Here is a 17,828-nt window from a genome sequence, read left to right as displayed (position 1 = left end):
CTGTTGTGGTCTCTCCCGTTGCGGAGCACAGGCTCCGGACGCGCAGGCTCAGCGGCCATGGCTCACGGGCCCAGCCGCTCCGCGGCGTGTGGGATCTTCCCAGACTGGAGCATGAACCCGTGTCCCCTGCATCGGCAGGCGGACTCTCAACCACTGCGCCACCAGGGAAGCCCCTAACTTAAGTTTTTAATTCAAAGAAAAAAGTACTATTACAACATCTTATGTCTAGAAGTCACAAAATGAATGAAAATGTACACAAACACACATATCAAATAATTGGGTTTAATTATTTGTTGCTGCAATATATATATACACACACATACAAACACACACACACACAAAAGGAAAGCAGCTTTACTCCATATACACAGATGATAAAGAGCTGAATACAATCGGGTGGTAATGTCTTGTTACCATAGAATCTTGGCCAAATCTTCTAATAACCTGTTTCCATTAATATCCTCTCACAGTATTTTCAAGAAATCCCAATCAAATTGGTGTGCATACGGTGAGAAAAGGGGAATAATGCAGATAAGACTGTAAAGGTAAATTGATCAGGTTATCAGGGATGTCATATGTCATGTTAAGGAATTTAACTTTTATTCTGTCAAAAATAGGGATCCATGAAGTTTTTAAGAAGCTAAGTGACATTCACTTACTCATTCGGTAAATACTTACTGAGTACCTACTATGTGCCAGGAGCTATATCAGAGCATAAATATACACGAGAGCTGCTTTAGTGGAATTTATAATAATGTGATCACATCTATGTTCTTTAAAGGTAACACTGAAAAGGATGGATAAAAAAATGGGTGAGAATAGATACAGATAGATTAAAAAAGAAAAAAAAGGAAAAATCAGAAGTAGACATTAGTCACTAGGATAGTATGACAGTAGTCAAAAATGACTCCAAGATACCTATTTTGAGTAATTGGCTTCAGAAAAACAGAAAAAGCAATAGGTTTTGTCAACAAATACAATGAACTTGATCTTAAAATTCTGAATCCAAGTTCTTCCTACCAGAACATAACTTCCATGAAAGTTCCAATCACTATTGAAACCCAGGATCTACAATAGCATCTGGCCTTTAGTAGGTGCTCAATTAAATGTGTTGTTTTTTTGAAAAAAACTATATAAGATTTTCAGGTAGAAGCACTGATTTAATTATGAATTTATTGATAAATATTATGTGTCAGGTACTGTGCTAACAATAAATAAAACACAATTCCTTGCCCTTAAAACACTCAGTCTGGGGCTTCCCTGGTAGCACAGTGGTTGAGAGTCCCCCTACCGATGCTGGGGACAGGGATTCGTGCCCCGGTCCAGGAAGATCCCACATGCCGCGGAACGGCTAGGCCGGTGAGCCATGGCCGCTGAGCCTGTGCGTCTGGAGCCTGTGCTCTGCAACGGGAGAGGTCACAACAGTGAGAGGCCCGCATACCGCAAAAAAAAAAAAAAAAAAAACTCAGTCTGCTGGAGTATTCTTAAACTTTTCCATCTCTAAACACATTTTCACTCCCCTGTCAAAATTTTTTCCTGGAAAAAAAATGTCCACGGAAGTAAAGCATCTGAAAATGAATGGAGTAGGAAAGACTTTTTCATAAAAACATTTGATATGCATGTGTATGCAGTAAACTCATTTAAAGAACAAAACTTGTCATTTTACCAGGGATAGATAAGCAATGACAAAAAGGAAATAAGACTGATAATTTTTTAAATCCTGAACTCTATTTTTTCAAAGCTGACCTTTTTTTTTGCAAAACTCCATTCTATAGGTATTATAAATAAGATGAGGGAATAAGTGCCATTGAAAGACAGAAAAATGAACCTTATTTTGTTGTTACAATTAGAATTCACAGAGTTTCAACATTAGCTATGATTAAGTAGTAAGTAAAGCATTCACAAATTTCAGTATTTCAAACTACTGTTAGTAAGAAATATTTGAGACAAACCTTCTCACTAACAGCGGCACACAGGTATGTTACAATAGCTGGACAGAAAGCCAATCTAATGGTTTACCTGAGAGGTCTAGAAATAAAGCTACAATAACAAAATATTATAGGTGTGTATTGTATAACGAGCGGACATGTAGGGATTAATAGCAACATAAAGAAGAGTTATGGACTAATTCACTCCAGAAGGGACTATGAAAACTTCCCAGAGATGACATTTGCAAAGAATATTAAGAACTGAGTAAATTAGAACTAACTGTAAGATACAAGACCAATATGCAAAAATCAATTGTATTTCTTTATACCAGCAATGAACATTCCAAAAATGGAAACTGGGAAAACAACGGCATTTAAAAATACCATCAAGAAGAGTAAAATATTTAGGTAGAAATTTACCAAAAGAAGTATTAGACTTGGAGACCTTCAAGATGGCAGAAGAGTAAGACGTGGAGATCACCTTCCTCCCCACACATACATCAAAAATACATCTACATGTGGAACAACTCCTACAGAACACCTACTGAATGCTGGCAGAAGACCTCAGACTTCCCAAAAGGCAAGAAACTCCCCATGTACCTGGGTAGGGCAAAAGAAAAAAGAATAAACAGAGACAAAAGAATAGGGACGGGACCTGCACTGGTGGGAGGGAGCTGTGAAGGAGGAAAAGTTTCCACATACTAGGAAGCCCCTTCACTGGCAGAGACAGGGGTGTGGGCAGGGAGAAGCTTCAGAATCACAAGAAGAGCGCAGCAACAGGGGTGCAGAGGTCAAAGCAGAGAGATTCTAGCACAGAGGATCAGGGTCGACCAGCACTCACTAGCCTGACAGGTTTGTCTGCTCACCTACCAGGGAGGGCGGGGGCTGGGAGCTGAGGCTCCGGCTCCAGATGTCAGATCCCAGGGAGAGGACTGGGGTTGGGTGCGTGAACACAGCCTGAAGGTGGCTAATGCACCACAGCTAGCCAGTAGAGAGTCCGGGAAAAAGGCTGGACCTGCCTAAACGGCAAGAGACCACTGTTTCATGGTGTGCAAGGAGAGAGGACTCAGAGCACCGCCTAAACGAGCTCCAGAGATGGGCACGAGCAGTGGCTATCAGCGTCGACACCAGACATGGACATGAAATGCTAAGGCTGCTGCTGCAGCCAACAAGAAGCCTGTGTACAAGCACAGGTCACTATCCACATCTCCCCTCCTGGGAGCCTGTGCAGCCCACCACTGCCAGGGTCCCGTGATCCAGGAACAACTTCCCCAGGAGAACACACGGCGCACCTCAGTCTATTGCAATGACACGCTGGCCTCTGCCACCACAGGCTTGCCCCACATTCCGTAGCCCTCCCACCCCCAGGCCTGAGTGAGCCAGAGCCCCCTAATCAGCTGCTCCTTTAACCCCGTCCTGTCTGAGCAAAGAACAGATGCCAGAGGGTAACCTACACGCAGAGGCGGCGCCAAATCCAAAGCTGAACCCCAAGAGCTGTGCGAACAAAGAAGAGAAAGGGAAATTTCCCCCAGCAGCCTCAGGAGCAGTGGATTAAATTTCCACAATCAACCTGATGTACCCTGTATCTCTGGAATACCTGAAGAGACAACGAATCATCCCAAAATTGAGGTGGTGGACTTTGGGAGCAACTGTAGACTTGGGGTTTGCTTTCTGCATCTAATTTCTTTCTGGTTTTATGTTTATCTTACTTTAGTATTTAGAGTTTATCACTGGTAGATTTGTTTATTCATTTGGTTGCTCTCATTTTTTTTTCCTTTTTCTCTTTTTGTGAGTGTGTATATGTATGCTTCTTTGTGTGATTTTGTCTGTATAGCTTTGCTTTTACCATTTGTCCTAGGGTTCGGTCTGTCCATTTTTTCTTTTTTTTTCTTTTTAGTATACTTCTTAGCGTTCGTTATCATTGGTAGATTTGGTTCTGGTTTGGACACTCCCTTCTCTCTTGCTTGCTTTTTTTTCTTTTTTAAATTACTTTTTCATTTTTCTGTTGTTAATAATTTTTTTATTTTTAATTTTAAAAACTTTATTTTCTTTTTTCTTTCTTTCTTTCTTTTTTCTCCCTTTTCTTCTGAGCTGTATTCCTGACAGGGTCTTGGTGCTCCAGCTGGGTGTCAGGCCTGTGTCTCTGAGGTGGGAGAGCCAAGCTCAGGACATTGGGCCACCAGAGACCTCCCGGCTCCATGTAATATCAAACCACGAAAGCTCTCCCAGAGATCTCCATCTCAACGCCAAGACCCAGCTGCACTCAACGACCAGCAAGCTACAGTGCTTGACACCCTATGCCAAACAACTAGCAAGACAGGAAAACAACCCCACCCATTAGCAGAGAGGCTGCCAAAAATCATAATAAGATCACAGACACCCCAAAACACACAACCAGACATGGTACTGCTAACTTCCACAAAGACAATATCCAGCCTCACCCACCAAAACACAGGCACTAGTTCCCTCCACCACTAAGCCTACACAAAACATGGAACTAACCTTAGCCACTGGGGGAAAACACCAAAAGCAACGGGAATTACAAACCTGCAGCCTGTGAAAAGGAGACCCCAAACACAGTAAGTTAAGCTAAATGAGAAGACAGAGAAATACACAGCAGATGAAGGAGCAAGGTAAAAGCCCACCAGACCAAACAAATGAAGAGGAAATAGTCACTCTACCTGAAAAAGAATTCAGAGTAATGATAGTAAATATATGCCAAAATCTTGGGAATAGAATGGAGAAAATACAAGAAGTGTTTAACAAGGACCTAGAAGAACTGAACAGCAAACAAACAATGATGAACAAAACAATAACTGAAATTAAAAAGTCTCTAGAAGGGATCAATACCAGAATAACTGAGGAAGAAGAACGGATAAGGGACCTGGAAGATAAAATAGTGGAAATAACTACTGAAGAGCAGAAAAAAGAAAAAAGAATGAAAAGAATAGAGGATGCTCTTAGAGACTTCTGGGAGAACATTAAAAGCACCAACATTCAAATTATAGGGGTCCCAGAAGAAGAAGAGAAAAAGAAAGGGACTGAGAAAATATTTGAAGAGATTATAGTTGACAACTTCCCTAATATGGGAAAGGAAATAGTCAATCAAGTCCAGGAAGTGCAGAGAGTCCCATACAGGATAAATCCAAGGAGAAACATGCAAAGACACATATTAATCAAACTGTCAAAAATTAAGTACAAAGAAAAAATATTAAAAACAGCAAGGGAAAAACAACAAATAACGTACAAGGGAACTCCCATAAGGGTAACAGCTGATATTTCAGCAGAAACTCTGTAAGACAGAAGGAAGTGGCAGGACATATTTAAAGTGATGAAAGGGGGAAATCTATAACCAAGGTTACTCTACCCAACAAGGATCTCATTCAGATTCAACAGAGAAATTAAAACCTTTATACACAAGGGAAAGCTAAGAGAATTCAGCACCACCAAACCAGCTTTATAACAAATGCTAAAGTAACTTCTCTAGGCAGGAAACACAAGAGAAGGAAAAGACCTACAATAACAAACACTAAACAACTAAGAAAATGGTAATAGAAACATACATATCGATACTTACCTTAAATGTAAATGGATTAAATGCTCCAACCAAAAGACACGGACTGGATGAATAGATACAAAAACAAGACCCATACACATGCTGTCTACAAGAGATCCACTTCACACCTAGGGACATATACAGACTGAAAGTGAAGGGATGGAAAAAGATATTCCATGCAAATGGAAATCAAAAGAAAGCTGGAGTAGCAATTCTCATATCAGAAAAAATAGACTTTAAAATAAAGACTATGACAAGAGACAAAGAGGAACACTACATAATGATCAAGGAATCAATCCAGCAAGAAGATATAATAATTGTAAATGTTTATGCACCCATAATGGGAGCACCTCAATACTAAAGGCAAATGCTAACAGCCACAAATTGGGAAGTCGACAGTAACACAATCATAGTAGGAGACGTTAACACCCCACTTTCACCAATGGACAGATCATCCAAAATGAAAATAAACAAGGAATCACAAGCTTAAAATGATACATTAAACAAGATGGACTTGACATTTATAGAACATTCCATCCAAAAACAACAGAATACACATCATTCTCAAGTACTCATGAAACATTCTCCAGGACAGATCATATCTAGGGTCACAAATCAAGCCTTGGCAAATTTAAGAAAACTGAAATCATATCAAGTATCTTTTCTGACCACAACACTATGAAACTAGATATCAATTACAGGAAAAATTCTGTAAGAAATAAAAACATACGGCGGCTAAACTACACACTACTTAATAACCAAGAGATGACTGAAGAAATAAAAAAATACCTAGAAACAAATGACAATGAAAACACAACGTCCCAAAACCTATGGGATGCAGCAAAAGCAATTCTAAGAGGGAACTTAATAGCTATACAAGTCTACCTTAAGAAACAGGAAACATCTCAAATAAACGACCTAACCTTACACATAAAGCAATTAGAGAAAGAAGAACAAAAATAACCCAAAGTTAGCAGAAGGAAAGACACCATAAAAATCAGATCAGAAATAAATGAAAAAGAAATGAAGGAAACAATAGCAAAGATCAATAAAACTAAAAGCTGGTTCTTTGAGAAATTAAACAAAATTGATAAACCATTAGCCAGACTCATCAAGAAAAAAAGGAAGAAGACTCAAATCAATAGAATTAGTAATGAAAAAGCAGAAGTAACAACTGACACTGCAAAAATGCAAAGGATCATGAGATTACTAAAAGCAACTATATGCCAATAAAATAGACAACATGGAAGAAATGGACAAATTCTTAGAAAGGTATAACTTTCTAAGACTGAACCAGGAAGAAACAGAAAATATGAACAGACCAAACACAAGTAATGATATTGAAACTGGGATTAAAAATCTTCCAACAAACGAAAGTCCAGGACCAGATGGCTTCACAGGTGAATTCTATCAAACATGTAGAGAAGAGCTAACACCCATCCTTCTCAAACTCTTCCAAAAAATTGCAGAGGAAGGAACACTCCTAAACTCATGCTATGAGGCCACCATGACCCTGATACCAAAACCAGACAAAGATACTACAAAAAAAAGAAAATTACAGACCAATAACCCTGATGAATATAGATGCAAAAATCCTCAACAGCATACTAGCAAACAGAATCTAACAGCACATTAAAAGGATCATACACTATGATCAAGTGGGGTTTATCCCAGGAATGCAAGGATTCTTCAATATTCACAAATCAAGCAACGTGATATACCATATTAACAAACTGAAGGAGAAAAACCTATGGTCATCTCAATAGATGCAGAGAAAGCTTTTGACAAAATTCAACACCCATTTATGATAAAAACCCTCCAGAAGGTAGGCATAGAGGGAATTTTCCTCAACATAATAAAGGCCATATATGACAAACCCACAGCCAACATCATCCTCAATGGTGAAAAACTGAAACCATTTCCACTAAGATCAGGAACAAGACAAGGTTGCCCACTCTCACCACTCTTATTCAATATAGTTTTGGAAGTTTTAGCCACAGCAATCAGAGAAGAAAAAGAAATAAAAGGAATCCAAATGGGAAAAGAAGAAGTAAAGCTGTCACTGTTTTCAGATGACAGGATACTATACATAGAGAATCCTAAAGATCCTACCAGAAAACTACTAGAGCTAATCAATGAATTTGATAAAGTAGCAGGATACAAAATTAATGCACAGAAATCTCTGGCATTCCTATACACTAATGATGAAAAATCTGAAAATGGAATTAAGAAAACAGTCCCATTTACCATTGCAACAAAGGGATAGAATATCTAGGAATAAACCTACCTAAGGAGACAAAAGACCTGTATGCAGAAAATTATAAGACACTGATGAAAGAAATTAAAGATGATACAAATAGATGGAGAGATATACCATGTTCTTGGAATGGAAGAATCAACATCGTGAAAATGACTCTACTACCCAAAGCAATCTACAGATTCAATGCAATTCCTATCAAACTACCACTGGCATTTTTCACAGAACTAGAACAAAAAATTTCACAATTTCTATGGAAACACAAAAGACCCTGAATAGCCAAAGCAATTGAGAAAGAAAAACGGAGCAGGAGGAATCAGACTCCCTAACTTCAGACTATATTACAACACTACAGTAATCAAGACAGTATGGTGCTGGAACAAGAACATAAGTATAGATCACTGGAACAGGATAGAAAGCCCAGAGATAAACCCATGCACATATGGTCACCTTATCTTCGACAAAGGAGACAAGAATATACAATGAAGAAAAGACAGCCTCCTCAATAAGTGGTGCTGGGAAAACTGGACAGCTACATGCAAAAGAATGAAATTAGAACACTTCCTAACACCATACACAAAAATAATAACTCAAAATGGATTAAAGACCTAAATATAAGGCCAGACACTATAAAACTCTTAGAGGAAAATATAGGCAGAACACTTTATGACATAAATCACAACAAGATCCTTTTTGACCCACCTCCTAGAGTAATGGAAATAAAAACAAAAATATACAAATGGGACCTAATGAAACTTAAAAGCCTTTGCACAGCAAAGGAAAGCATAAACAAGACAGAAAGACAACTCTCAGAATGGGCGAAAACATTTGCAAACGAAGCAACTGACAAAGGATTAATCTCCAAAATATACAAGCAGCTCATGCAGCTCAATATCAAAAAAACAAACAACCCAACCCAAAAATGGGTGAAAGACCTAAATACACATATCTCCGAAGTTATACAGATTGCCAACAAACACATGAAAGGATGATCAATATCACTAATCATTAGAGAAATGCAAATCAAAATGACAATGAGGTATCACCTCACACCAGTCACCACAGCCATCATCAAAAAATTTACAAACAATAAATGCCAGAGAGGGTGTGGAGAAAAGGGAACACTCTTGCACTATTGGTGGGAATGTAAATTGATACAGCCACTATGGAGAACACTATGGAGGTTCCTTAAAAAATTAAAATTGAAATACCACATGACCCAGCAATTCAACTACTAGGCATCTACCTTGAGAAAACGAAAATTGAAAAAGAGACATGTACCACAATGTTTACTGCAGAGCTATTTACAATAGCCAGGACATGGAAGCAACCTAAGTGTCCATCGACAGATGAGTGGATAAAGAAGATGTGGCACATATATACAATGGAATATTACTCAGCCATAAAAAGAAATGAAATTGAGTTATTTATAGTGAGGTGGATGGATCTAAAGTCTGTCATACAGAGTGAAGTAAGTCAGAAAGAGAAAAACAATACTGTATTCTAACACACATATAAGGAGTCTAAATTTTAAAAAATGGTTCTGATGAACCTAGGGGCAGGACAGGAATAAAGACGAAGATGTAGAGAATGGACTTGAGGACACAGGGGAGGGGGAAAGGGAAGCTGGAACTAAGTGAGAGAGTAGCACTGACATATATACACTACCAAATGTAAAACAGATAGCTAGTGGGAAGCAGCTGCATAGCACAGGGAGATCAGCTCAGTGCTCTGTGACCACCTATAGGGGTGGGATATGAGGGTGGGAGGGAGGTGCAAGAGGGAGGGGATATGGGGATATATGTATACATATAGCTGATTTACTTTGCTATACAGCAGCAACTAACACAAGAATGTAAAGCAATTATACTCCAATAAAGATGTAAAATAATAATAATTGTTTGAAAAAATAAAAAATTCAAACTCCAAAAAAAGAAAACTGCTGCCTATAAGATGCTTACTTCAGATCTAAAGACACATACAGACTAAAAGTGAGGGGATGGAAAAAGGTATTCCATGCAAATGGAAATGAAAATAAAACCAGGGGAATATATATATATATATATATATATATATACACACACATATCAAAATAGACTCCAAAACAAAGAATGTAACAAAAGACAAAGAAAAACATTATAAAATCCAACAAGAAGATATAATTGTAATATATACACAACCAACATAGGAACACCTAAAATCATAAAGCAAAGGGGCATAAGAGATTACTACAAACAACTATACACCAATGAATTGGACAACTTGGAATGAATGGATAAATTTCTAGAAACATACAATCACCCAAGACTGAATCAAGAAGAAATAGAAAAGAGAGAGACCAATTACAAGTAATGAACCTGAATCAGTAATTTTAAAACTTCCAACAAACAAAAGCCCAGGACCAGACGGCTTCACAGGTGAATTCTACCAAACATTTGAAGGAGAGTTAACACCTATCATTCTCAAACTATTCCAAAAAGTCAAAGAGGAAGGAACACTTCCAAAGCCATTCTACCAAGCCAGCATCACCCTGATATGAAAACCAGACAAAGACACCACAAGAAAACAAAACTACAGGCCAATATCACTGATAAACATAAATGCAAAAATCATTAACAACATACTAGCAAACTGAATTCAACACAATACGAGGATCATACATCATGATCAAGTGCAATTTATCCCAGGAATGCAATGATGGTTCAATATCTGCAAAATCAATCAATGTGATACACCTAACACGTTAACAAACTAAAGAATAAAAGAATAAAAATCACGATCATCTGAATAGATGCAGAAATAACTTTTGACAAAATTCAGCACCCATTTATGATAAAACCTCTCAACAAAATGGATATAGAGGGAACATACCTCAACACACCATACTCAATGATAACAACCTGAAAGCATTTTACTCTAAGATTAGGAACAAGACAAGGATGCCCCCTCTCATCACTTTTATTTAACATAGTATTGGAAGTCTTAGTCACAGCAGTCAGAAGAGAAAAAGAAATAAAAGGAACCCAAATTAGAAAGGAAGGAATAAAATTGTCACTGTTTGCAGATGGCATGATACCATATATAGAAAATCCTAAAGACACCACCAAAAGACTATGAAAACTCAGCAATGAGTTCAGTAAAGTGGCAGAATACAAAATCAGTACACAGAAATCTGTGGCACTTCTATACATGAACAACTAACTATCAGAAAGAGAAATTAAGAAAGCAATCCAATTTACAATTGCATCAAAAAGAATAAAACACAGATTGGTTCAAGATGGTGGAGTAGAAGGACGTGTGCTGACTCCCTCGTGTGAAAGCACCAGAATCACAACTAACTGCTGAACAATCATCAACAAGAAGACACTGGAAATCACCAAAATATATACCCCACATCAGAAGACAAAGGAGAACCTGCAATGAGACAGTAGGAAGGGAGCAATCACAATAAAATCAAATCCCATAACTGCTGGGTGGGCGACTCACAAACAGGAGAACAATTATACCACAGAAGTCCACCCACTGGAGTGACGGTTCTGAGCCCCAAATCAGGCTTCACAACCAGGGGGTGCAGCAATGGGAGAAGGAATCCCCAGAGAATTGGACTTTGAAGGCCAGCAGGATTTGTTTGCAGGACTTCAAAAGGATTGGGGTAAAGAGAGACTCCACTCCTGGAGGGAACACACAAAGTAGTGTGCGCATCAGGACCCATGGGAAGGAGCAGTGACCCCGGGGAGAGACTGAACCAGACCTACCTGATAGTGTTGGAGGGTCTCCTGCAGAGGCACGGGGTGGCTCTGTTTCACCATGGGGACAAGGACACTGGCAGCAGAAGTTCTGGAAGTATTCCTTGGCGTGCACCCTCCCAGAATCCATCATTAGCCCCACCAAAGAGCCCAGGTAGGCTGCAGTGTTGGGTCGCCTCAGATCAAACAACCAACAGGGAGGGAACACAGCCCCACCCATCAACAGTCAAGTGGATTAAAGTTTTACTGAGCTCTGCCCACCAGAGCAACAGCCAGCTCTGCCCACCAACAGTCCCTCCCATAAAGCCTCTTAGATAGCCTCACCCACCAGAGGGCAGACTGCAGAAGCAAGAAGAACTACAATCCTGCAGCCTGGGGGGAAAAAAAACACATTCACAGAAAGATAGACAAGATGAAAAGGCAGAGGGATATATACCAGATGAAGGAACAAGATAAAAATCCAGAAAAACAACTAAATGAAGTGGAGATAGGCAACCTTCCAGAAAAAGAATTCAAAATAATGATAGTGAAGATGATCCAGGACCTCGGAAAAAGAAAGGAGGCAAAGATCAAGAAGATGCAAGAAATGTTTAACAAAGACCTAGAAGAATTAAAGAACAAACAAACAGAGATGAACAATAGAAAAACTGAAATAAAAACTACACTAGAAGGAATCAATAGCAGAATAACTGAGGCAGAACAGATAAGTGACCTGGAAGACAGAATGGTGGAATTCACTACTGCGGAACAGAATAAAGAAAAAGAATGAAAAGAAATGAAGACAGCCTAAGAGACCTCTGGGACAACATTAAACGCAACAACATTCTCATTATAGGGGTCCCAGAAGGAGAAGAGAGAGAGAAAGGACCAGAGAAAATATTTGAAGAGGTAATAGTTGAAAACTTCCCTAACATGGGAAAGGAAATAGCCACCCAAGTCCAGGAAGCGCAGCAAGTCCCATACAGGATAAACCCAAGGAGAAACACGCCAAGACACATAATAATCAAACTGACAAAACATAAAGACAAAGAAAAATTATTGAAAGCAGCAAGGGAAAAATGAAAAATAACATAGAAGGGAACTCCCATAAGGTTAACAGATGATTTCCCAGCAGAAACTCTACAAGCCAAAAGGGAGTGGCATGATATACTTAAAGTGATGAAAGGGAAGAACCTACAACCAAGATTACTCTACCCAGCAAAGATCTCATACAGATTCGATGGAGAAATCAAAAGCTTTACAGACAAGCAAAACTAAGAGAATTCAGTACCACCAAACCAGCTCTACAACAAATGCTAAAGGAACTTCTCTAAGTGGGAAACACAAGAGAAGAAAAGGACCTACAGAAACAAACCCAAAACAATTAAGAACAGGGTCATAGGGACATACATATCAATAATTACCTTAAACGTGAATGGACTAAAGGCTCCAACCAAAAGACACAGGCTTGCTGAATGGATACAAAACCAAGACCCATATATATGCTGTCTACAAGAGACCCACTTCAGACCTAGGGGCACATACAGACTTAAAGTGAGGGGATGGAAAAAGATATTCCATGCAAACAGAAATCAAAAGAAAGCTGGAGTAGCTATACTCATATCAGATATAATACACTTTAAAGAATGTTACAAGAGACAAGGAAGGACACTACGTAATTATCAAGGGATCAATCCAAGAAGAAGATGTAACAATTATCAATATATATGCACCCAACATAGGAGCAGCTCAATACATAAGGCAATTGCTAACAGCTGCAAAAGAGGAAATCGACAGTAACACAATAATAGTGGGGAACTTTAACACCTCACTTACACCAACGGACAGATTATCCAAAATGAAAATAAATAAGGAAACAGAAGCTTTAAATGACACAATAGGCCAGATAGATTTAATTGATAGTTATAGGACATTCCATCCAAAACAGCAGATTACACTTTCTTCTCAAGTGCACACGGAACATTCTCCAGGATAGATCACATCTTGCATCACAAATCAAGCCTCAGTAAATTTAAGAAAACTGAAATCATATGAAGCACCTTTTCTGACCACAACACTATGAGATTAGAAATGAATTACAGGGGAAAAAACGTAAGAAACACAAACACATGGAGGCTAAACAATACGTTATTAAATAACCAAGAGATCACTGAAGAAATCAAAGAGGAAATCAAAAAATACCTAGAGACAAATGACAATGAAAACACGACGATCCAAAAACTATGGGATGCAGAAAAAGCAGTTCTAAGAGGGAAGTTTATAGCTACACAAGCCTACCTCAAGAAACAAGAAAAATCTCAAGTAAACAATCTAAGCTTACACCTAAAGAAACTAGAGAAAGAAAAACAAACAAAACCCAAAGTTAGCAGAAGGAAAGAAATCATAAAGATCAGAGCAGAAATAAATGAAATAGAAACAAAGAAACAATAGCAAAGATCAATAAAACTAAAACTTGGTCCTTGAGAAGATAAAGTTGATAAACCATTAACCAGACTCATCAAGAAAAAGATGGAGAGGACTCAAATCAATAAAATTAGAAATGAAAAAGGCCAAGTTACAACAGACACCGCAGAAATAAAAACCATCCTAGGAGACTACCACAAGCGGCTCTATGCCAATAAAATGGACAACCTGGCAGAAATGGACAAATCTTACAAAGGTATAACCTTCTAAGACTGAACCAGGAAGAAACAGAAAATATTAGCAGACCAATCACAAGGAATGAAATTGAAACTGAGACTAAAAATCTTCCAACAAACAAAAGTCCAGGACCAGATGGCTTCACAGGTGAATTCTATCAAACATTTAGAGAAGAGCTAACACCCATCCTTCTCAAACTCTTCCAAAAAATTGCAGAGGGAGGAACACTCCCAAACTCATTCTACGAGGCCACCATCACCCTGATACCAAAACCAGACAAAGATACTACAAAAAAAGAAAATTACAGACCAATATCACTGATGAATATAGATGCAGAAATCCTCAACAAAATACTAGCAAACAGAATCCAACAGCACATTAAAAGGATCATACACTATGATCTAGTGGGATTTATCCCAGAGATGCAAGGATTCTTCAATATATGCAAATCAATCAATGTGATACACAATATTAACAAATTAAAGAAGAAAAAACATATCATCATCTCAATAGATGCAGAAAAAGCTTTTGACAAAATTCAACACCCATTTATCATAAAGACTCTCCAGAAAGTGGGCATAGAGGGAACCTACCTCAACATAATAAAGGCCATATACTAGAAACCCACAGCAAACATCATTCTCAATGGTGAAAAACTGAAACCATTTCCTCGAAGATCAGGAACGAGACAAGGATGTCCACTCTCACCACTGTTATTCAAAATAGTTTTGGAGGTCCTAGCCACGGCAATCAGAGAAGAAAACTAAATAAAAGGAATACAAATTGGAAAAGAAGAAGTAAAACTGTCACTGTTTGCACATGACATGATACTGAGAATCCTAAAAATGCCACCAGAAAACTACTAGAGCTAATCAATGAATTTGGTAAAGTTGCAGGATACAAAATTAATGCACAGATATCTCTTGCATTCCTATACACTAATGATGAAAAATGTGAAAGAGAAATTATGGAAACACTCCCATTTACCACTGCAACAAAAAGAATAAAATACCTAGGAATAAACCTACCTAGGGAGACAAAAGACCTGTATGCAGAAAACAATAAGACACTAATGAAAGGAATTAAAGATGATACCAACAGATGGAGAGATATACCATGTTCTTGGATTGGAAGACTCAATATTGTGAAAATGACTATACTACCCAAAGCAATCTACAGATTCAATGCAACCCCTATCAAAGTACCAACGGCATTTTTTACAGAACTAGAACAAATCATCTTAAAATTCGTATGGAGACACAAAAGACCCCAAGTAGCCAAAGCAGTCTTGAGGGAAAAAAACGAGCTGGAGGCATCAGACTCCCTGACTTCAGACTATACTACAAAGCTACAGTAATCAAGACAATATGGTACTGGCACATAAACAGAAACACAGATCAATGGAACAAGATAGAAAGCCCAGAGATAAACCCATGCACCTATGGTCAACTAATCTATGACAAAGGAGGCAAAGATATACAATGGAGAAAAGACAGTCTCTTCAATAAGTGGTGCTGGGAAAACTGGACAGCTACATGTAAAAGAATGAAATTAGAACACTCCCTAACACCATACACAAAAATAAACTCAAAATGGGTTCGAGACCTAAATGTAAGAGCAGACACTATAAAACTCTTAGAGGAAAACATACGAAGAACACTCTTTGACAAAAATCACAGCAAGATCTTTTTTGATCCACCTCCTAGAGTAACGGAAATAAAAACAAAAATAAACAAATGGGACCTAATGAAAATTCAAAGCTTTTGCACAGCAAAGAAACCATAAACAAGACGAAAAGACAACCCTCAGAATGGGAGAAAATATTTGCAAATGAATCAACGGACAAAGGATTAATCTCCAAAATATATAAACAGCTCATGCAGCTCAATATTAAAGAAACAAACAACCCAATCCAAAAATGGGCAGAAGACCTAAATAGACATTTCTCCAAAGAAGATATACAGATGGCCAAGAAGCACATGAAAAGTTGCTCAACATCACTAATTATTAGAGAAATGCAAATCAAAACTACAATAAGTAGTTAGAATGGGCATCATCAGAAAATCTAGAAACAATAAATGCTGGAGAGGGTGTGGAGAAAAGGGAACACTTTGCACTGCTGGTGGGAATGTAAATTGATACAGCCACTATGGAGAACAGTATGGAGGTTCCTTAAAAAACTAAAAATAGGATTACCATATGATCCAGCAATCCCACTACTGGGCATATACCCAGAGAAAACCATAATTCAAAAAGACACATGCACCCCAATGTTCACTGCAGCACTATTTACAATAGCCAGGTCATGGAAGCCACGTAAATGCCCATAGACAGATGAATGGATAAAGAAGTTGTGGTACATATATACAATGGAATATTACTCAGCCTTAAAAAGGAATGAAGCTGAGTCATTTGTTGAGACGTGGATGGATCTAAAGACTGTCATACAGAGTGAAGTAAGTCAGAAAGAGAAAAATAAATATCATATATTAATGCATGTATGTGGAACCTAGAAAAATGGTACAGATGAACCAGTTTGCAGGGCAGAAGTTGAGACACAGATGTAGAGAACAAACGTATGAACACCAAGAGGAGAAAACCACGGTGGGGTGGGGATGGTGGTGTGCTAAACTGGGCGATTGGGATTGACATGTATACACTGATGCATATAAAATTGATGACTAATAAGAACCTGCAGTATAAAAACATAAACAAACAAAAAGAACAACTAATACTAAAAGAAAAAAAAAACATTATGGTACTGGCACAAAAACAGACACATAGATCAATGGAGCAGAATAAAGATCCTAAAAATAAACCCACACTTGTATGGGCAACTAATCTATGACAAATGAGGCAAGAATATACAATGGGGAAAAAATAGCCTCTTCAATAAATGGTGTTGGAAAATCTGGGAAGCTAAATGCAAAAGAATCAAACTGGAGTATTTTCGTACTTTTTCACACAGTGTACAAAAATGAGCTTAATATAGATTATGGACTTAAATCTAAGACATGAAACCATAACACTCTTAGAAGAAAACACAGTATGCTCTTTGACATCAGTCTTAGCAATTTTTTTGGGATATGTCTTCTCAAGGAAGTTAAACAAAAGAAAAAATAAACAAATGGGTCTACATCAAGCTGAAAAGCTTTTGCAGAGCCAAGAAAACTACCAACAAAATATATACACTACCAAACGTAAAACAGATGGCTAGTGGGAAGCAGCCACATAGCACAGGCAGATCAGCTCAGTGCTTTGTGACCACCTGGGGGGGGATAGGGAGGGTTGGAGGGAGGGAGACGCAAGAGGGAAGAGATATGGGAACATATGTATATGTATAATTGATTCACTTTGTTATAAAGCAGAAACTAACACACCATTGTAAAGCAATTATACTCCAATAAAGATGTTAAAAAAAAAAAAAAGAAAACTACCAACAAAATGAAAAGGTAGCCTAGTGAATGTGAGAAGATATTTGCAAACAATATACCAGATAAGGGGTTAATATAAAAAATATACAAAAAATTCATACAACTCAACATCAAAAAAACATACAACCTGATTTAAAAATGAGCAGAGGATGTGACTAGACATTTTCCCAAAGAAGACACACGGATGGCCAACAGGTACATGAAAAGATGCTCAACATCACTAATCATCAGGGAAATGCAAATCAAAACCACAATGAGATATCAACT

General features: G+C 38.1%; 1 protein-coding gene across 21 annotated transcripts in view; it reads right to left on the bottom strand.

The window, feature by feature from the left end:
- RIMS2 (regulating synaptic membrane exocytosis 2) overlaps positions 1-17,828 on the bottom strand; it is a gene marked incomplete at its 5' end in the record, with an annotated part of 584,629 nt that overhangs the window by 515,285 nt on the left and 51,516 nt on the right. The gene's annotated exons all lie outside the window — the stretch shown is intronic.

Source organism: Leucopleurus acutus (genome assembly GCF_964270905.1).
Source record: "Leucopleurus acutus genome assembly, chromosome: 17".
NCBI classification, from domain to species: domain Eukaryota; kingdom Metazoa; phylum Chordata; class Mammalia; order Artiodactyla; family Delphinidae; genus Leucopleurus; species Leucopleurus acutus.
The sequence above is the reverse complement of the archived record's forward strand: the minus strand, read 5'-3'. Positions and strand labels throughout refer to the sequence as shown.